General features: G+C 44.7%; 1 non-coding gene across 1 annotated transcript; it reads right to left on the bottom strand.

Moving 5' to 3' along the window:
- Positions 1 to 9,861: 9,861 nt before the first annotated feature.
- TRNAT-AGU (transfer RNA threonine (anticodon AGU)) lies at positions 9,862 to 9,935 on the bottom strand. Its single transcript has one exon. It is a non-coding gene; the product is annotated as a tRNA-Thr (tRNA).
- Between the last annotated feature and the right edge of the window lie 11,186 nt (positions 9,936 to 21,121).

Genomic DNA, 21,121 nt, shown 5'->3' with positions numbered 1-21,121 from the left:
ATTATGTTTTTTGCCATTTCCTTTAAAACGGGACGGTGACAAATAGTCTCCAAGCCCACTTGGTTAAAACAGGCTCTCATCCCGTCTGCCTGTTAGATATACACCTCATATTTTGTATTTACATCTTCTATTAATATATTTTACCATTACACTTGCAATGACTCTGCTTCTATTAGTCTTTCCTTTGATTTTTTTCCACAAATACTGTAATCGTATCTTACTTATCTCGAACACTGAGAAGTTAATCATTCAGCTTTCTTTCAATCTTAATGTTACTACAGGGTGGGCCCTCCGTACGGGTCTCGCTGTGTGAATATCTTGACATTCTGTAATGATCTGCCGAGTAGTTTCCAACTTTACTGCACCACACGCATGCCTCATCCTATGCCGCATTGTCTTTACGGTAGGTTATTCTCCTCAGGCAGTCATCTGTGGCCTCAAATAGCAAGTAACCGCCCTTTGCCTTATCACACATATTTTACCTCCTCACTTCTTTCTTCCTGTTCTTGTGCATTTTAGTGGTATTTTTTTGTCTCCATCCTTTGCATCCAATTTACAGCCTCCGTTTCTCTTACCTTTTCTAATTTCTCCCGGTTGTCTAGTCACACTTACAATTGACTTGTGCTTGGTTTGCCAATTTTCTTGACGTCTTAAATTCACTGTCAACGCTTTTGAGGTAGAGGTACTTGTGCGTTTTATCTGGCCATTTCTTTTCATCCGAGTTTCTTAGTCATTCCTCGAAACTACTCTGGCTCCGCGCTTCTGTGACTTCGAGAAAAAAAAAGAAACGCGGACCATGTCACCTTGCACTGCCTCATTTATGGTTTCATTGTGGAAACCTTATGCCCATTCTCCTGCCCGGACAAAATGTTTGATCTATAGCAAACAATTGCCGGTCTGAAAGTTCTCTTCCACCGTTACATTTTTCATAATTCCACTTTTTTATAGCTATTTGTACTCGGTAACCTCTGTTGGATAACTGTTATGGAAGGCTCTAAGGGAAAACTGAAATGATGCTCTTTTTATTTACTTTCATGAAAAAAGGTTGTTTTGTCATCAACTCACATTTTTCAAACTTGGCAGCATATGTATGCGGTGAACGTTAGTATTCAGAAAACTTGATAAAGAGCGCCTCTAATTTCATGAAACTGCAAGCAGTGATCGGCACAACGTCTGATCTGAACCTGTCCACCAATTACCTCGATAGTTAGGGAGTCAAATTAGCTTGGTGACTGAAATTGTTACTTGTCTTGCTTTTTAGTTCTTTCTTTCTTTTTTGCTCACTTCCATTGTAGTAATTTGCCAGTGCATATAGATATTTTCGCGTTTGTATGCCTTCGCCATGGTCCAATCATCTTCGTGTGCTGTTTACCAGTATGTACCCCCGCGTACATCTTTGTGATATCAGTTCTAATTGTATTTTTACTTTCTGTATTGACTACTTTGGGAAGTTGTTCCATGTCATTGCATTGGGCGAATAAAGATATTCCTAGATCGATCCTCTTTATATGTTTTGTTCACACGTGTTTAAGGCTTAGCTAATTGTTGTCACCCCTTCATCAATGCTTTGTTAAGTGCATGTAAGATAAGTGTGAACTGAACAAATAAATTCAAGTTAACAGTGGTTGAGGTCAATGAAAGACAAGGTCTCCTTGGAGGCCATAATGTACCATGTGGTCTGTTGTTTACGCTGCACCGTCATTAGGATCGTCACGAATTCTTGCGCTTTACTAGCTCCGGGATCTGCCAATTATACGAATTTTTGAAGGCAACTACCGACACCGCTTTTAGGCACGAGCTGTTAGAAAGTACGCACTTGAGTTAAGTTTGGACCTTTTTGTGCATTTAAGCAAACATTTTGGGATCTATAACGAAAAACCTATTCCACTATGTTTTTATTCCAATCTCCTAACGTCAAGTTTGCGTAACCGCCGACGCAAGCATGTGGCGGTGACCTTCCGGGTTGTCTGAGCAGACCAATCAAACGCTCTCCTCGTTTTTGGAGCTCACTTTTGTTTTGTTTTAAAAACAAATAGCAATGCCTACGCCGAGTGGCTTGTCTTATCTAATTGGCTGACAAGACGGGAGGAGCACCGTCAAATGAAGAGGCATTCGATGAGGCCGAGCCTGGGCACTCCAGTGCCAGGGCCAGCCAGCCAGTCCTCCAGTGCCAGTCAGCCAGCGCCAGTACAATCGATGACCGGATGAAGACGGTGGTGCCTGCGTCTGCGATTGGTCCGCTTTCACTTACTTAGCTTGCGGTGGGTGGTGGAAAATCATTGCGGCATGCAACGGAAGCTTGAGAATGACGCTAACACGGATCCTCAGCAAATAAGAGTTGGCAGAGCGAGGTCGTAAAGGTGCCGAAAGTGCTTGAAATTGTTACAAGGCCACGCAACAAGCTTTATTGCATGCCAATAAACCCATGCTCTCAGACAGGTGCGAGTAGCCTGTGCATTAGCGATAGGCGGCAGCCATCTTTTATTCCTTTCGGAACGGGGCAGCCTGCGGTGATTCAGAGAAAATTTCAGTTATGTTCGGCATATTTATGCATCTTTAACGCGTACACGTCACTATCACGTTATGCGTTCTCGCGCTTTTATGACGCCGCGTGACACGCTGGTGAAGTGGCTGTCGCCCGAAAACTTTTCACCAATAGACGAGGGCTAATGGCGAAAAGGCTTCGAATCATAAATAACGATTTTCCTTTTCTTCTTTCCAATCATGCAGGCATAATAAGTATATTCATGTCATATCAAATGGGGAGCTGTCGCAGTTATTGTGACGTCGCGTGACATACAGGCAAACTGGTGGTGGTCGAAAAAATTTTTCACCAATCGCGGAGGGCAGATTGAAGAATTCTAATAGAAAAGTTGGGAATAGTTTTACGTTATAGCGCCTTCACTTTCTGCTTCTTCCAAAGCTTTACACAAATTGGTCTGAATTTTTGGTCCGAGCATGAGTTTTACACTGTTTGTCTTACTTGCACTAGAAGGCCTCAAATCGTCCTATTTCGACGAACATGATCAGAAAGTGGCTGCCACATGCCAAGACTCTATAGAACCCAAGCTGAATAATTTTTTTTAAAAGATGTTGTATCCGAAAAATAAATAAATAGATGAGTCATTATCGTAAATGAAATATAAGCGTGCGCATAGAACGCTTCCTCACCTAATCGAAACAATCTTATGAAGAGGGGACGTTTAAAATATAGCCAAATTGTGCCACAGGCATGAAGTGGTAGCGGTGCTTCTGCCTCTACTTTCATGTGTATTTGTCTCATTGTCTTTCCCTTCATAAAACGTAGTGCTTTCCGATTGCCTGTAAAACCTAAGGTACCCTTCTATGGGAGACAAAATGGGAGTACTTCATTAGGCACCGAAATCAAAGTGACATATTTACAACGCCAGACAGAACATGCCTTTGGGTAGCGGCGCGACTCCAACTCTCTGTCCCCGTCAATGGAAGAATGAGATGTCACGTGAAGAACGCCTTCCAGTAAACTATGCTTCGCTTAAGCTTGGTCTTCTCCACACCATACGCGACAATATAAAGGCAGGTAAAGCTAAGTTTAGCCACGCTGTTCAATACAAGACGGTTTAAAAACGGGGTGCAATTTACGATTTTAGGACCTACGGTGTTCGATCGTCCACCCTGTAATGATCGAGCACCATAGCTGTTATATATGTATCTTCCACGGTGTTCTTAAATTCTCTCTCTCTCTCTCTCTCTCTCTCTCTGTATATATATATATATATATATATATATAGCGTGTCACGCGGCGTCATAAAAGCGCGAGCTTCCTAGAGCGCCGCTACCCAAAGGCATTGTCTGTCTCGCGTTGTAAACACGTCAGTTTGATTTCGGCGCCTAATGAAGCACTCCCATGTTCTCTACCATAGAAGGGTACCTTACGTTTTACAGGCAATCGGAAAGCACTACGTTTTATGAAGGGAAAGACAATGAGACAAATACACAAGAAAGTAGAGGCAGAAGCACCGCTACCACGTCATGCCTGTGGCACAATTTGGCTATATTTTAAACCTCCACTCTTCATAAGATTGTTTCGATTAGGTGAGGAAGCGTTCCATGCGCACGCTTATATTTAATTTACTATAATGACTCATCTATTTATTTATTTTTTGGAGACAGCATCTTTTCAAAAAAATTATATCAGCTTGGGTCCCATACAGTCTGGGCATGTGGCAGGCACTTTCTGATCATGTTCGTCGAAATAGGACGATTTGAGGCCTTCTAGTGCAAGTAAGACAAACAGTGTAAAACTCATGCTCGGACCAAAAATTCAGACCAATTTGTGTAAAGCTTTGGAAGAAGCAGAAAGAGAAGGCGCTATAACGTAAAACTATTCCCAACTTTTCTATTAGAATTCTTCAATCTGCCCTCCGCGATTGGTGAAAAATTTTTTCGACCACCACCAGTTTGCCTGTATGTCACGCGACGTCACAATAACTGCGACAGCTCCCCATTTGATATGACATGAATATACTTATTATGCCTGCATGATTGGAAAGAAGAAAAGGAAAATCGTTATTTATGATTCGAAGCCTTTTCGCCATTAGCCCTCGTCTATTGGTGAAAAGTTTTCGGGCGACAGCCACTTCACCAGCGTGTCACGCGGCGTCATAAAAGCGCGAGAACGCATAACGTGATAGTGACGTGTACGCGTTAAAGATGCATAAATATGCCGAACATAACTGAAATTTTCTCTGAATCACCGCAGGCTGCCCCATTCCGAAAGGAATAAAAGATGGCTGCCGCCTATCGCTAATGCACAGGCTAATCGCAACTGTCTGAGACCATGGGTTTATTGGCGTGCAATAAAGCTTGTTGCGTGGCCTTGTAACAATTTCAAGCACTTTCGGCACCTTTACGACCTCGCTCTGCCAACTCTTATTTGCTGAGGATCCGTGTTAGCGTCATTCTTAAGCTTCCGTTGCATGCCGCAATGATTTTCCACCACCCACCGCAAGCTAAGTAAGTGAAAGCGGACCAATCGCAGACGCAGGCACCACCGTCTTCATCCGGTCATCGATTGTACTGGCGCTGGCTGACTGGCACTGGAGGACTGGCTGGCTGGCCCTGGCACTGGAGTGCCCAGGCTCGGCCTCATCGAATGCCTCTTCATTTGACGGTGCTCCTCCCGTCTTGTCAGCCAATTAGATAAGACAAGCCACTCGGCGTAGGCATTGCTATTTGTTTTTAAAACAAAACAAAAGTGAGCTCCAAAAACGTGGAGAGCGTTTGATTGGTCTGCTCAGAAAACCCGGAAGGTCACCGCAGATGCTTGGGTCGGCGGTTACACAAACTTGACGTGAAGGCGAGGACGAAAACCAAGACACCAAGACGTATGAGGCGTGGCCAAAAAGCAACACGAATTTGTAAAGAAATTTACGCAGAAGATTACTACTACCACGCAAATTCCTTTCGTAGACAGCAGGCTTAGTCACATGTGGGAGGCCAGGCACGGTCTTACTCGAAGGTGGAAGAGGCAAAGACATAACAAGAAGCTTCGCAGACGTATACACGCGCTCAACAAGCAAGTGACCGAGTATGCGGAACAACTGTGCAGGGAAAACTGGATGAATATGTGTGACGACCTGCAAGGCACACTGTCTACGAAGAAGACTTGGAAGCTGTTGCGGCACCTCATAGATCCGTTAAAAAGCAAGAGCGCATGCGCTCGAGACCTCACAAGAACGATCAACAGTTACGACGGGGACGGGGAGAAGCTCATTCGTGAACTCACAAGTAAATACCTCAAGACTGAGAAGAGCGGTAACCCGACTCACGAGTATGAAGGCGATAGCAACGTCGAGATGGACGAATGCTTCACCGAACGGGAGCTGGTGGCGGCCATCGATGAAAGTAATCAAGGCAGCGCACCGGGAATTGACGGCGTTACATGCAAGATGCTAAAAGATATGCACAACAAAAGCCGAGCTGAACTGCTAAACCTCGTCAACGCGTACTGGGAGAAGGGTTCGTTACCAAAAGAATGGAAAGAAGCGGAGGTGCATTTCAAGCCCAAACCGGGGAAACCACCCCACGTCGACAATATACGCCCCATCTCCCTCACGTTGTGTGTAGGGAAGGTGGTCGAGCGTATGGTGTTCAAGAGACTACAGAGACATTTGGACGTCACTGATCAGATGCCACTGACCATGTACGGATTCCGGAGGCACCTGAGCACGCAAGACGTCTTGGTGCAAATACACGAGCTGGTTATCAAGCAAGCGAAGACGGCGCTCGATCTCAAGGGGGCCTTCGATAACGTCACGCACGAAAGTACTCTCCGTAACCTGCCCGAAACGGGATGCGGAAAGCGAAGATTCAAATATGTGCAGGATTTCTTAAGCAATTGAACGGCAACGATCAAAATTGGAGAGGAGAAGTCGAAACCGATAGCCCTGGGAGACAGAGGCACCCCGCAAGGATCGGTTCTTTCGCCGCTTCTATTCAACCTGGCACTCATCCCTCTCCCGACTTTGCTTCAAGACATAGAGGGCATAGATCACGCTCTCTATGTAGACGATATCACTTTGTGGACGTCGAGGGCAGGGTCAGAGAGTGGGAAAGAGGAGACCTTTCAGAGAGTGGCAAAGACCGTGCACGAGTTCGCTAAATCGTGCGGCCTCAGTTGCTCGCCACAGAAGTCAGCGTTACTCGTCATCAAGCCAAGAAGAAATAAAGGAGACCGAGAGAACGTACGCATCACCATCGACGGGACGACCATAACACCAACCACGCAAGCACGTATCCTGGGTGTGACCTTCCAGAACAATGGAAAGGCAGGGGCGTCGATCGACAAAATCGAAGTTTCAACGGAACAAATTTCGAACGTGATCAGAAGACTCACAAACAGACAAAGGGAATTGAAGGAGGACGATGTACTGACGCTCGTCCAGGCTTTCTTGCCGTCGCGCATCGTTTACGCGGCGCCGTACCTCAAGTTACTGAAAAAAGACAGGGACCAGTTGAACGTCATTATACGAAAGGCAGCCAAGATGGCGCTGGGCATTTCGAAGCATTATTCGACCGACAAGCTTCTCGGCATGGCCAAGTACAACGTTCTCGAAGAGTTGATAGAAGCTCATCTGTCTAATCAAAGAGTTCGACTCAGTCAGACGTCGGCGGGACATCGCGTTCTTGCCAAGTTGGGCTGGCAAGAGGCAGAGCGGAAGAGAACGGGGCTGTTACCCAGGTTGTGGACGCATAAAATCCACAGTAAGCCACTGCCTAGAAGCAAAAGGCCGGGTCGTAACGACGGCCGCAGAGCGGCTCGTATAGCGGCCTTCACGGAGACTGTGGGTCAAATAGTAGAAGAGGAAGAGGGGCTCACTCTCTTCACAGATGCTTCGTTACCCAAGTTTTCATCGAAAGCAACGCTGGCAGTTACGACGCGGGATGTGCTCGTAACCTGCGCCTCCATCAAGACGTCTTTTCCGGAGGTGGCAGAAGAGGCCGCGATAGCGCTAGCACTCGCGCAGCCCAAGGTGGGAAGAATTGCCACTGACTCGGAAAAGGCGTATTACAACTACAGAAAGGGGTGGGTGTCTGTTGCGGCACTAGATATTCTCAAAAGTAAAGGCGACGTACCTGAAAGGAAAGTTGAGTTAATATGGGCACCGGCTCACTCTGGGCTGGAGGGCGACGAACTTGCTCACCAGTGCGCCCGAGAGATGGAGCACCGGGTCGAGGAAGGTGAGCCACATTCCATATTTAGTTACAGAGACATTACGAACCATTATAAGACGCAGAGGCGCCGTTACCCTGATCCTCACAAATCGCTTAGCACAGAACAGCAAGCGATCTACAGGCGAATACAGGCAAGATCCTTCCCGCGCCCTTACCATCAAAACAAGATGTACCCGGAAAGGTACGAGGAGGATTGTAACTTCTGCAAAACTCAGGCACACTCCAACACGTCATTGGAGTATGCGATTTCATCAAGGCGATCCCTCCACCTCTTACCTGCCCCGCTACCCTACCGTATCCCTTATCCACCCTTACCGAGCGATGGGAGACCTTGCTAACCAGCACCGCCCTGGAAGACCAGCTCGTCCTGAACTCCAGGGGCCAGGCGGCTAGGGAAGCATATGGGTCCCGTGGAGAGGGAACCACTTCCATCGATGGCGTCTAAGAGGATGTCGAGCTCGGCTCAATAGAGTTATTTCTCTCTCCCTCTCTCCTCGTTTTTGGAGCTCACTTCTGTTTTGTTTTAAAAACAGATAGCAATGCCTACGCCGAGCGGCTTGTCTTATCTAATTCGCTGACAAGACGGGAGGAGCACCGTCAAGTGAAGAGGCATTCGATGGGGCCGAGCCTGGGCACTCCAGTGCCAGGGCCAGCCAGCCAGTCTTCCAGTGCCAGTCAGCCAGCGCTAGTGCAATCGATGACCGGATGAAGAGGGTGGTGCCTGCGTCTGCGATTGGTCCGCTTTCACTTACTTAGCTTGCGGTGGGTGGTGGAAAATCATTGCGGCATGCAACGGAAGCTTACGAATGACGCTAAAACGGATCCTCAGCAAAGAAGAGTTCTCAGAGCGATGTCGTAAAGGTGCCGAAAGTGCTTGAAATTGTTACAAGGCCACGCAACAAGCCTTATTGCATGCCAATAAACCCGTGCTCTCAGACAGGTGCGAGTAGCCTGTGCATTAGCGATAGGCGGCAGCCATCTTTTATTCCATTCGGAATGGGGCAGCCTGCGGCGATTCAGAGAAAATTTCAGTTATGTTCGGCATATATATGCATCTTTAACGCGTACACGTCACTTTCACGCTATGCGTTCTCGCGCTTTTATGACGCCGCGTGACACGCTGGTGAACTGGCTGTCGCCCGAAAACTTTTCACCAATAGACGAGGGCTAATGCCGAAAAGACTTCAAGTCATAAATAACGATTTTCCTTTTCTTATTTCCAATCATCTAGGTATAATACGCATGTTCACGTCATATCAGACGGGGAGCTATCGCAGTTATTGTGACGTCACGTGACATACAGGCGAACTGGTGGTGGTCGAAAAAATTTTTCACCAATCGCGCAGGGCGGATTGAAGAATTCTAATAGATAAGTTTGGAATAGTTTTACGTTATAGCGCCCTCTCTTTCTGCTTCTTCCATAGCTTTACACAAATTGTTCTGAATTGTTGGTCCTAGCATGAGTTTTACATCGTTTGTCTTACTTGCACTAGAAGGCATCAAATCGTCCTATTTCGACGAACATGATAAGAAAGTGGCTGCCACATGCCCAGACTCTATGGGACCCAAGCTGATTTAATTTTTTTTGAAAAGATGTTGTCACCAAAAAATAAATAAATAGATGAGTCATTATCGTAAATTAAATATACGCGTGCGCATAGAACGCTTCCTCACCTAATCGAAACAATCTTATGAAGAGCGGATGTTTAATGTATAGCCAAATTGTGCCACAGGCATGAAGTGGTAGCGGTGCTTCTGCCTCTACTTTCTTGTGTATTTGTCTCATTGTCTTTCCTTTAATAAAACGTAGTGCTTTCCGATTGGCTGTAAAACCTAAGGTATCCTTCTATGGGAGACAAAATGGGAGTGCTTCATTAGGCTCCGAAATCAAACTGACGTATTTACAACGCCAGACAGACCATGCCTTTGGGGAGCGGTGCTCTAGGGAGCTCCAGCTTTCTTTTTTCTTTGTTTCAAAACAGTTGTTTTTGATTCAGTGTCAAAAACGCCATTGTTAATGCCGGTGACATTCCCATTGCAAAAAATAAAGCCAATTTATCTGGCGGCCTAAATGAATGCAGGTGCAAGCAGAATGTTGTGCAGAAAGTAAATGCACACAACAAAAAACAAAAGGCACGCACAGCAAGGCACCGGTGAGATTCGAACTCACGATCTCCTGTTTACTAGACAGGCGCTTTAACCAACTAAGCCACGGCGCCGACGATTCGCTACGAATCCAGTTTCGATGCGTGGCATAATTGAGCAAGTGCCTATTGGCGTAATACCGCAGCTGGGCTAATAGGACCGTCACGTAGCAATGCAGAGCGCTCATAAAACCCGTTTGGTGCATACATATTGTCATGCAATGCCGAGCATCACACGGTCACCTTTTCTTCAAGGAAGGAGGCATCGATCCCTACCTGGAACCCAGATAATGTTTTTTAATCCGACAGCCGTTAAATTCTCCAAATTCGATTTGCCTTTTATCTTCTATCTTTCTGTCCATGCGTCTGTAGATGTTATTCCGCTGACAAATCTAGTTGTCATCGACGACTCCTATTGAAGCTTTTCGTCAATGTCAGGCCACGTCGTCCTTTTTGTGAGCGCGCGCACGTGCGGGTGTGCGTGCTTGTGTTTGGACGTTTATCGGTGACTGTGTGTATATATATATATATATATACAGCTGCGAATTTGTGAAGCGCGACTCCAACTCTCTGTCCTCGCCAATGGAAGAAGGAGATGCCACATGAAGAACGCCTTCCAGTCAACTCTGCTTCGCTTAAGCCTGGTCGTCTTCACACCATACGCGACAATATAAAGGCTGGCAAAGCTAATTTTAGCCAGGCCGTTCAATACAAAACGGTTTAAAAACGGGGTGCAATTTACTATTTAGGACCTACGGTGTTCGATCGTTCATCCTCTAATGATCAAACACCGTAGCTGTTATATATGTATCTGCCACGGTGTTCTTAAGTTTATCTCTCTCTCTCTCTCTCTCTCTCTCTCTCTCTCTCTCTATATATATATATATATATATATATATATATATATATATATATATATATATATATATATATATATATAAACACACAGATAATAGCTGAAGAGCAGCGCTAACGTTAGCTGGGGCACACGTTATTTACAGGGTGCCCCTGCTAACTTTAGCTAGAGTATAAAAAAATGGGAACGCCACGTCGCTGTAAGGAATGAAGGTAATGTTGTATGCCGTAACTTGAGGATACTCAAATTATTTTTTCATTCCTCCTAATTAGATAATAATTCACAATTAATTTTTCTACTTCTAAAAATTATAGTTAGACAAATAGTGTCAATGAGAAAATTTAAGAGTGACATGAAAAAACTCCCGATACGGCGTTCTGTTGCCCGATGCGTGTTTCATAGAAGCGTTATTCCGAGCGTAAAACAAGCCTGCAAAACGCATGCAAAATTGCCTCACTACTGGCCCCTCTAGACAGTTTCCGTGTATTACTTAGCGCTTCTTGAGGCTGGACGTGTGTCACGTGGATCGAGAACAACACTTCGCAATTTCGTGAACATGGTTTGAATCATGGATCGGGGACCTTCAAGTGGTGCGACGTAAAGCCTACTCATTTCTCTCGCATTTGCAGCTGCATAGCCACAGATTTTTTTCAACCTTTATTTACACCTCCAAGGCCACATCCCTCAAAGTGTTCTCGCGGGATGTGTGACAAAAGCCACCTTTCTGGAGTCGCCAACACGTGTTGTGACAGAAGAGCCCCGTATGCTGCTGGCCGTGGTCCGTCTTCGGAGAAAAACATTGCTCCCCGCTTCGTCTGCGGTAATACGGACCGATATCTGGGTTTGGAAGCGAGGGCGTCGCGCTGTGAACACTACCGAGGCAATGAACAGGAATGCTTCGATTTTCTGCTGGCCACAAGGCTATGTTCTCCAATGCGCTTTATTTTATTTATTCGGATGTAATTACGCACGTCCAATAAGGTCTTCAGCAGCAGAGACAAGAATATATAGCACTCAATGATTGGTACGAGCACCAGCCGAGTGAAAAAGATGCATTCTAATGCGTCAAAAACAAGAAGTGCAATACCCACGTAGAAATGAAGTAATGCAGTGCTAATTCAGTTTCGCACAGCAAGAAATTCATCCTCGAGGCTTTATTTCACCTTTTTCCCTGAGCATAGCAATCACAGAGGTAGGCAATTCCATTTATTTGTCGTGCGTATGAAAAACTAGTACCTTCCAGGCAAACAGCCACCTCACGCCGACAAGAGGGACCTCGAGTTTAGAAGTACAAGACGTGATGGAAACTTTCTCAAAATTAGGCCACTCCAATGTTGTAGACACTTCAAAAACATTCAATAAAAAAGAAATAGGCGTACTCAGCAAGGGCCCAGGCTTCTGTCCCACGAACAACACAATAAATGAATTCGACCTTCACAAGAACCTCAGCATTTTCCCGACGAATGCGTATCAAACACTTTTTCGCAGACGACAACACACCAGACACAGGGACGACACCGCTTAGAGCCCAGTCCACTTGGACTGCGGAACCTGAACAAGCCATAGAACTTGACTTGCACTTAAAACTGCCAGTAAAGAAATTATAAGCCAATCCAAGACATCTAAGCGATCTAAAAACGTAACTGCGTCGAAGAGTCATATCATTTCAAATCTTAGTTGCCGAAATGACACTGTTTTTAAGGAAGCAGACAAGGGCGGCAGTATAGTTGTTTGGCCAGCAGAAGAATACAAGCACGAGGCTTACAGGCAACTAAACAACCCAGAACATTACCGTAAGCTAGATAACGATCCGACATTATCCTATACAGTCACAATTACCAACAGGCTGAAATCACTTTTGGCTGATGAACTGATAACACCATCAGAATTCAAATTTCTTAAACCAAGCGACAAAACTGCCGGGCGTTTCTAACTCCTTCAAGATATTCATAAAATTCAATCCACTGAAATATACACCACTATTATTCCAGGTCACCCGATAGAATCAAACAACACCCCGACGGAGAGCATTTACACATTCGTTAATGACTTCCATGGTGACTTTCCAAAAGCATTTCCGTCATTTGTGCAAGATATGGCCCACCTGCTGAGAATTATGATGAACATTAGTATTAAAGGTATACTACCTCACTACATAATTCTCGCAACACTGGACGTCACGGCTCTGTGCACCAACATTCCAATTCCTGATGATTTATCTTCGATAAAACAAACGCTGTCTAAACACAATGCACAACACTCTACGGAAGTCTACTTGTCTCTCCTCGAAGACATGACTACTTCGAATTCGAGGAGAGTTACTACCTACAGATGCATGGTACAAGCGCGGGTACGCCTTTGGCACCAACCTTTGAGAACATATTTACGGGGATTCTAGAAACAGATTTCCTATCGCGCTGCACTGACAAGTCCCACACATACCTACGATACATAGACGACATATTCATAATATGGGGACATAGTCAAGACAGCCTAAATACGTATCATTTATAAACTCTTTTCATCCAACAATAATATATTCACATCATAATCCTCAACTGAGCGCATAAACGTTCTCGAAACAACAACATCCATTGACAATGGGGCGCTAAAGACAGCGCTGCATAGGAAACCTTTCGACAAACAGTACCTAAAATATACGAGCCACTATCCCAGACATTGCAAACAATGTATCTTTAAGGGCCGAGCCACACGACTACGTCGCATTTGCGTTGGAAACCAACTACATAGATAGACTCGATCACCTTAAAGAAACCCTATCAAACAGGAACCACCCAAACAGTGACCTTCAAAAAGCCTACACCGCTGCAACCAAACTTCATCGAGCCGAGGTTCTTCAGCCCCAACTGAGGATCACAAGAATAACAATGCCTCTTCTTACTGCTAAATTCTCAAACGCACTTCCAAACGTGAATAACCTTAAAGAAACCCTATCAAACAGGAACCACCCAAACAGTGACCTTCAAAAAGCCTACACCGCTGCAACCAAACTTCATCGAGCCGAGGTTCTTAAGCCCCAACTGAGGATCACAAGAATAACAACGCCTCTTCTTACTGCTAAATTCTCAAACGCACTTCCAAACGGGAATAACCTCTTCAGTATATACTACCAAATTCTCACCAGCAACCAGAAACTTAATTTTTTCCCCGACCCGCCCAGAGTTGCCTACAGACGCAACACTAATTTTAAAGATATCCTTGTGCATGGCAACCTAAGGACAAAGGCGAAGTTAGGAACGAGTCCCTGTGGCCGGTCCAGCTGCTCTACATGCAAACATATTCAATCTACTACCAGAGTAAAATGTACTGCGTCCAATTACGCACACTAGGTAACTTCGGCTTTCACCTGCACATGAAGCAACGTAGTCTACTGTCTAGAATGTGGCGCTTCTAGTAAGCAATACATAGGTGGGACTGGACAAAAAATTCATACAAGGCTCAACTGCCACCGCGCGGTCACAAAATACAATTTACCTAAAGCAGTAGCCAGCCATATTAATGAACATGGTCATATATTCGACAAAGCAAGGCTCTGTATAGGAAAATAAACAAATAATAATACATTTTCTTTTTTAAAACAAATATAAGGAAATTTCCGCTCACCATGCGAAAGGAAATATACGGAATCATACCTCGTACACAAGTTTAATTGCCTACACCCGACTGGAATTAATTTGGCACGTGGCAACTTAGAATCTTTAAAAGCAGTAACTTAGATCTGAAATTCTCATATCATCAACGAAAGCACAAAACGCATTATTCCACCAGCTAACCTTAAATCTGTACCTCACCTATTCCTTCATTCTTAAAATTTATTTCCGTTCTGCTACTCAATTTAATATACTCTTTCATGTTTTTACGTTTATATCAATTGTACGACCCCCTTTTGCCATGTACACCTGTCCCCGCATGCTTCTGCGCAAGTCACCCGCCTATTTGTTATTCCAGTTTGGTTTCCCCCCTCTCCCTTCCTTTTCTTGTCTGTCTTTTATTATATGTCTTTTGAAACAACCTCACCAACACGTTCCAAAGTCCCAGACGTAAGTATACCTTTTTCAGCGCCTCAGCCACACAGGGTATCGCCATTTCTGTATACCGCTGTAACGACACTTACGTATAACTACTGTGGCTACGTCCCTTGAAAGACTATGCCGCTGCCTTCCAGTTACCCCATACATTGCACCCCAGACTTGCTTGTCGCCATCTTAAATATTTCAACATGCTAATGCTAATAAAGTCACTCTTTCAACTAATTGTTTTTAGGTCTTTTGTGTTACTTGCGCACTGACCGCCTGTCCGGCTCCTCTAAAGCAACAAAAAGATGCCGCCAACGACAACCCTGCATGGTCCCTAACCTCTCGCTTCTCCAACACCCTCCTATGCCCCCCCCCTTCCATTTTTTTCTTGTTGTTTCTTCCTTTTTTTCCTGGTGTCTCCCTCATTTCTTTCTCCTCTTACTTTTCTTTTCTTCCCGCCTACGCACTCTCCCGCTCTTGTCTTCTTGTCTTGGGAACCACGCTGAATGACGACAGGCGTGAATGTGGCGCCACCGACAACAACCACACGTGAGGTCACTGCACTAACCCTTTAAAACTAACTTGCCGGGGATGACGAGGCCGCCTTTGAAGAAGATAGGTCCTCCTATCGAAACGTTGGCCAGCCTTTCTGAGGCACATTATCCCTGTTTACAAACTTTATACAACAGTGTGCTATTCCATCTGTCAGCCCCTTTCTTAATTTTAGAATTAGCAAAGGTTACTTATGGCGCTATATAGGGTTAGTGGATCTTCGTGCAGTTCCCTTGCAGTTAGTGATGTTATCCGTCTTATGCAAGGTTATGTACTGAGCAATAGCATACTGTGGTTAACATAGAAGATAAATTGTAGACTTTAAACTTCCCGTGGTCAGTGCAATGATTTTATTCAATTAATGATTCATAAAATAAGTGGGAGAGTCAGTTTGACGATATGAGAAGAGCTATAAATGTAGCTTTTTTCGCTGGACCATCTTTAGCGCCTACATGTTGCGTTTAGTACAAGTGTCACAAACAATGAAGGCGTATTCGAGCTTCGGGCGAATAATGAGCGTATAGTCTATAATAATTTTAGTTCTGCATATTCGGCTTTCATTTGTGCCTCAGAAGTCCCGCTAAAGAAAACGCGGACGTGCAAATGTTGAAAGTTTGAGTTTCAAGGAAGCGTGTTCATTATTGTACTACCTAAGACGATGAAGATTTTCATTGGAATCCCCTTTAAAACATGGCGGGGACAAACAGTCTCTTAGTCTGCTTGGTGAAAAGAGGCTGTCGTGCCGTTTGTCAATCCAATCTTCCCTCTCCTCTGTCTTTTTTGCACCAGTGCTCTAATCGTCTCTTATTTATCACGAGCACTGACCATTTAATGCTTCAGCTTTCTTTGAATGTCAATACTACAAGAGGGCCGGCCCTCCCTACGTGTCTCACTGGGTGAATATCTTGACATTACGCTCCGCAGTGATGTTTCCAACTTTTTTCACCACACGCATACCTGATCCTACGGCACATCGTCTTTCCCGTATGTTATTGTCCTCAGGCAGCCTCCTCGGGCTTCAAATAGAAAGTAATTTCCCTTTGTCTTATCACACATATTTTACCTCCTCAGTCATTTCTTGCCGTTTTTGTGAAATTCAGTGGAATTTTTGTTTCCATCCCATGCATTCAATTCACCGTCTCTGTTTCTTTCACTTTTTCTAATGTTTGCCGGTGGTCTAGTCACACATTCAATTGCCCTGTGCCAGGCTGCCAAGTTTCTTAACATTTTCCATTCTTTGTCCATGCTTTTGAGGTAGACGCACTTTCACACATTATCCGGCCATTTCTTTTATCTGTGTTCTTCAGTCATTCCTCCAAACTACTCCGGCTCTGCGCTTCGCTGACTTGAAAAAAAAAACGAAACCCATGTCACCTTGCATTGTCTCATTTATGGTTTCTTCGTGGGCGCCTTATGCCATTCTCCTGCCCGGACGAAACTTCTGTTTTATAGCACACAACTGTACTTCCGAAAGTTTACACTTGCGCCATTATATATTTTTTTCCAAGTTCCACATTTCATTCGCATTTGTACTCGGTAACTTCTGTCAACAGTCAACGTGGACTGTTAAATTACCATCCCAGAAACCTCGAAACGCTTGTTTCGTGCCAAGGAGAGACTTATTTTAAGAGAAAATGCGTTTTGAAGCGTCCGCGTACCTCTAGCGCAGTTTAAATCGCCCGCCCTCCGATCGATCGAGGAATACTGACATCACGGTCTCATAGTGACGTTGCGCCGTCGGTGAGTAGAACGGCGTCCGCAGACGGCGCTGCGGCTTTTCTGCGCAAAACGCAAACGCGCGGCCAGAAACGGAGCCAAGGCAGAGCCAACAGCAGAGCGAAAGCGGGAGTATGATAGCTAGAAAAACGAGAAACGCGCGATCATAAGCTGGTACTTCATTCTATGACGCAAACTTCGACGCTCGTCGCGATGGACCCTGACAACGACACATTGACTCGCGATGCTGGGCTCAACTTCAGCGATTTGAGCTCTGACGAGCGCGACCTGCTGCTGAGGGCTCGCGCTGCCGGCGTCGTTGCGTACTACGACTGCGCCCACAAACCCGGCTCTCCGGAGCGGGAAAGCATCGAGGGGAGCAGCGATGCGACCTCGGGCGAAGAAGACAGTCTGGACATGCCGTCGCGACTCTCAAGCACGGACTGGTACGTACAGATGCCTGTTATTACGTGCTGCATCGGTCGCTTAGAAACTTTACCTGCAATTCGCAATGCGCAGTTAAATCTAATCGAAACCTGCTCGTTTTCTCCTTCGCGGCCAGCTATGACGCGGCGTATCATTTTCGTGTTTTAACAATTGAAAGCATTACAGGGCCAAGCCCTAAACAAGCACGGTGCCTGTAGCTTCGTGTTGGATGGACCTATGAGTCGAGCTGTCAACAGTGCCGGACGCAACATTGCGAATTGCGTGTGTAATCTGTACCGGCTTCTGGTTCGTGCATTACTGTTACTTTTACATTACACATTACAGGTGCGAATGTGGACACTTCCAGGTGCTCGCGAACTTCCTTGGGCACGAGTGTCTGTGCTGTCGCGAGATGGGTGCACCCGTAAGTCTCGCCTAACCGCAGGGTTGCATCACGGAACATCCAGACTTCAATGTTGTGTGTCTGAACATTGCCGTGCTCCGTGTGGCCTACCTGGAACTTCGTTCATGGGGGCACACCATGGACGATGAAATGCACAAGTAAGTTCTTGTTCTTGCACAGCTTTATTTGGACCAATGAAATAAACGTGCATCGCTAAAACACATAGCTTATTAAACAAGCAAACACGTCAACTTTTTTAAATGCTGTTCGCCTACTCAGGTTGTTTTGGAAGGGACAAACAGAGAACATGAAGTATCCCTTTCAGTATGTTAACAGAATTAGTTTGCTAACACAGCAAGGTCAAGACTTCCAGTCGACAATTGTTGGCATCAGAAATGAAAATGTTGTGCACATCAAATCTCTAGGTGTGTGTAGGGCAGGAGAGCATACATCAGGTACGTACCCAAGGAGGGGCCCCGGCCACGCCTAAAGCACCGCCAAATCAATCTTGAGACTTGTCAGCTATTCCGTGGTCAACACTGGGCTACTGTTACAGTATTGTTATGGCCAAGGCATAGAAGCGATCCCTTATCGGGTCAAGGGAAAGGTAAAAGTCACTGAACTGAGGGCGTGAAATAGACTGATATTCTCCCACCTAAAGAATGGCGGAATGTTTTCGCCTTTCTCATTATTTCGATGTTTGTTTCGAAATCTGAAGGTGCTGCCATTAGAAAGGCCCCATTGATATATTTTCAACGATCTACATTTCCTAGTCATCCCTAAAAATTTCAAAATTTGAATTAAACCTTGCAATAACTCTTGAACCCGTAAGCAATATGAATGTCACCCGTTACCTCGTCTGGTTCTTCCCTTAAATGTAGAGTATTTTTCGTGGAAAAGTGGCAACGGGAAACAAGAGTTGCAAAAATAGAAAAATTAAGCCGTTATTTATGAAAGTATTTATGCATGAAAATCTTTTTATTTAAAAAGGAAGTAGAGGAAACGCCGCAGGAAGTGGAGAATGATTCCGTGTGTTTTGAATTGCGCTTCTACAGTTATCAGTGAAGCCGCCCGACGTAGGCACTTATTTGCTGTGCCTATGTGGGTGCTTTTCTAACCTTCCACGGCGTGCCTCATAATCAGAAAGTGGATTTGGCACATAAACCCATAATAATAACCTTCCACGGTGGGCGCAGTACGTCTAGAACCATAGCGCCCTGTGCTCCACACGGTTGTATGGGACTAGCGGCCACGCATCATTACACAACTTCCCGAATAACACTACGAGTCGGTTTTGACATAGAGTTTCGAACAATAAGTAACTCTGGTGCTTCAATTGTTGAGCCACCATGGAAATAATGGGAAGTACACGTATTTGTCTGATCTTCGTGCTTGTGGATTTGTATATCACGCCTTGTATGCATTCATTGTCATAAATTTCAAAGCAACGTATACTTTTCCAAGTGCAGAAGACGCTACAAACGCAAACAATCACTGCTAATTGCAACGGTTCAGCTTGTCGAGGTGGCCAAATCGAAACGCGCCTAGCATCTCAAAGTACTGGCGTGCCCGCAATAAATTCATAAGGGCGTTGTCACGTGTCGAAGCGGGCAACCGCAGCATAATGATTTCAGTATCGGACGTCTATGCCTAGCGGTCCTGTGTTTGAATCCTGCGGTCGGACAATTTTAATAATGTTTGTTTATTGAATTATTTACTGTGCGGTACATTGTTGAAAATTACGAGTTTGCAAAGTCGTATGAAGCCGAAAGAATGAAGTTTAGGCAAATCCGTGTACTTCCCATAACTGCCATGCTGGCTCAACTGCTCCCATTGCAGCTCCCTTAGACACTACCGCCAGAGTTCCATCTAGTAATTATTGTATGAAACTCCAAGGGCCTTAGTACTTCACTTGGTAGAGCAGGAAACGAGGGACCTAAAAGAACTGTGATTGTTCTGCAAACACATCTTTCACTATAATTCATCCAGAGCTACTTAGAAAAACACTACTAGAAATCTTCATTTTGCTTGTTCTTGGCAGTGCCCTTTCTGTGCCTCTTTCCTGCGTGAGTCAATGTGATGTGGTTCCTTGTTTGCTTGCCAATTAAAGCAGAGGTGTATACCACAGGCGTACTTGTCAGATGCACCTTGTTTCTTTTCCATTTTGTGGGTTTGCGACGCGCCTTTATAGTGAGCGATGGAAAATTTTAAAGTTTGTACTAGTAAAAGTAGACTCGCCCCCGATTTTGCATAGAAACCTTGGGGGTTGCCCCCCCCCCCTATCGAAAAAAAAAATTCCGGGAATGTGCCTGGCATACATGTAGTTTGATCAAGCTGATGCTCATCCAGGAGGCCGCAGGTACCATCGGGGAGACGTTTATAGTGTTTGTTGTAAAGTTGATCTTCCAAATGAATCCAAATATGTTTACGATGCTTTTAATGCAATTCATATTGCATACAGTTGTTACACCCAGATTTTTACTCCTCTGGTGCACCTAATTTCAGCATTGGTTAAGAAACAGCTGCACATCAAAGCATTGTCTCATTCATAATGGTCATGCACACTGTTTTATTAACATTATTTGCCATAGTGGCCTCATCACACACTTTGGAATTGTCAAGCGTTCACTCAGGAACACTTAGTCAGTTTGTCTGTAGGCATCATTTTTCTATTTTTTTACCCAGCGTTCTCATTGTGACATTGTGCCACTAAGCCTCTTGATGTACACATACTGCATGACATATCCCAACAGCAAAGCTAATAGATGTTGAAACAGCTGTTTGGCAAAACACTTTGTTTATTCATGCAGTGATAGAAGCAGTTCAGGATGGTTAGGAATTAAGAAGGAATCCAACAAACAGCAGATAAATCTGTATTTATTTACAAGGACGATTGATCTAGAATGACTGCTACATATTAAAAATGACAGTTAGAATGCTAGATATACAAAATAAAAATACAAATAGACAGTTGAGTATGCTCATTCATAAAGTAATGTAGCAAAAGAGGTCAAGTTTTATGCGTACAAAATATCTTTGGGTTGAAATTGGCAAAATGGGTGGCAACAAGATGTAGCGGATGGGTAGAAGAATAGGTAGTTCGTGTTTTTAAAAAAATTACTAATACACATGGTTGACATGGATGGAATCACTGACACCAACAGGAACCTCCTAATAGATCTGTGAGCAACACATTCATGTTATAGTAAACATACAAACAATGAAAAACTGATATCACATTAGATTTGTACACTGGCTGTCGACTGCTACC

The sequence above is a fragment of the Dermacentor variabilis genome, chromosome 6 (assembly GCF_050947875.1).
Source record: "Dermacentor variabilis isolate Ectoservices chromosome 6, ASM5094787v1, whole genome shotgun sequence".
Lineage (NCBI taxonomy): Eukaryota > Metazoa > Arthropoda > Arachnida > Ixodida > Ixodidae > Dermacentor > Dermacentor variabilis.
Note: the sequence above shows the minus strand (reverse complement) of the source record. Positions and strands in the feature narration are given on the sequence as shown.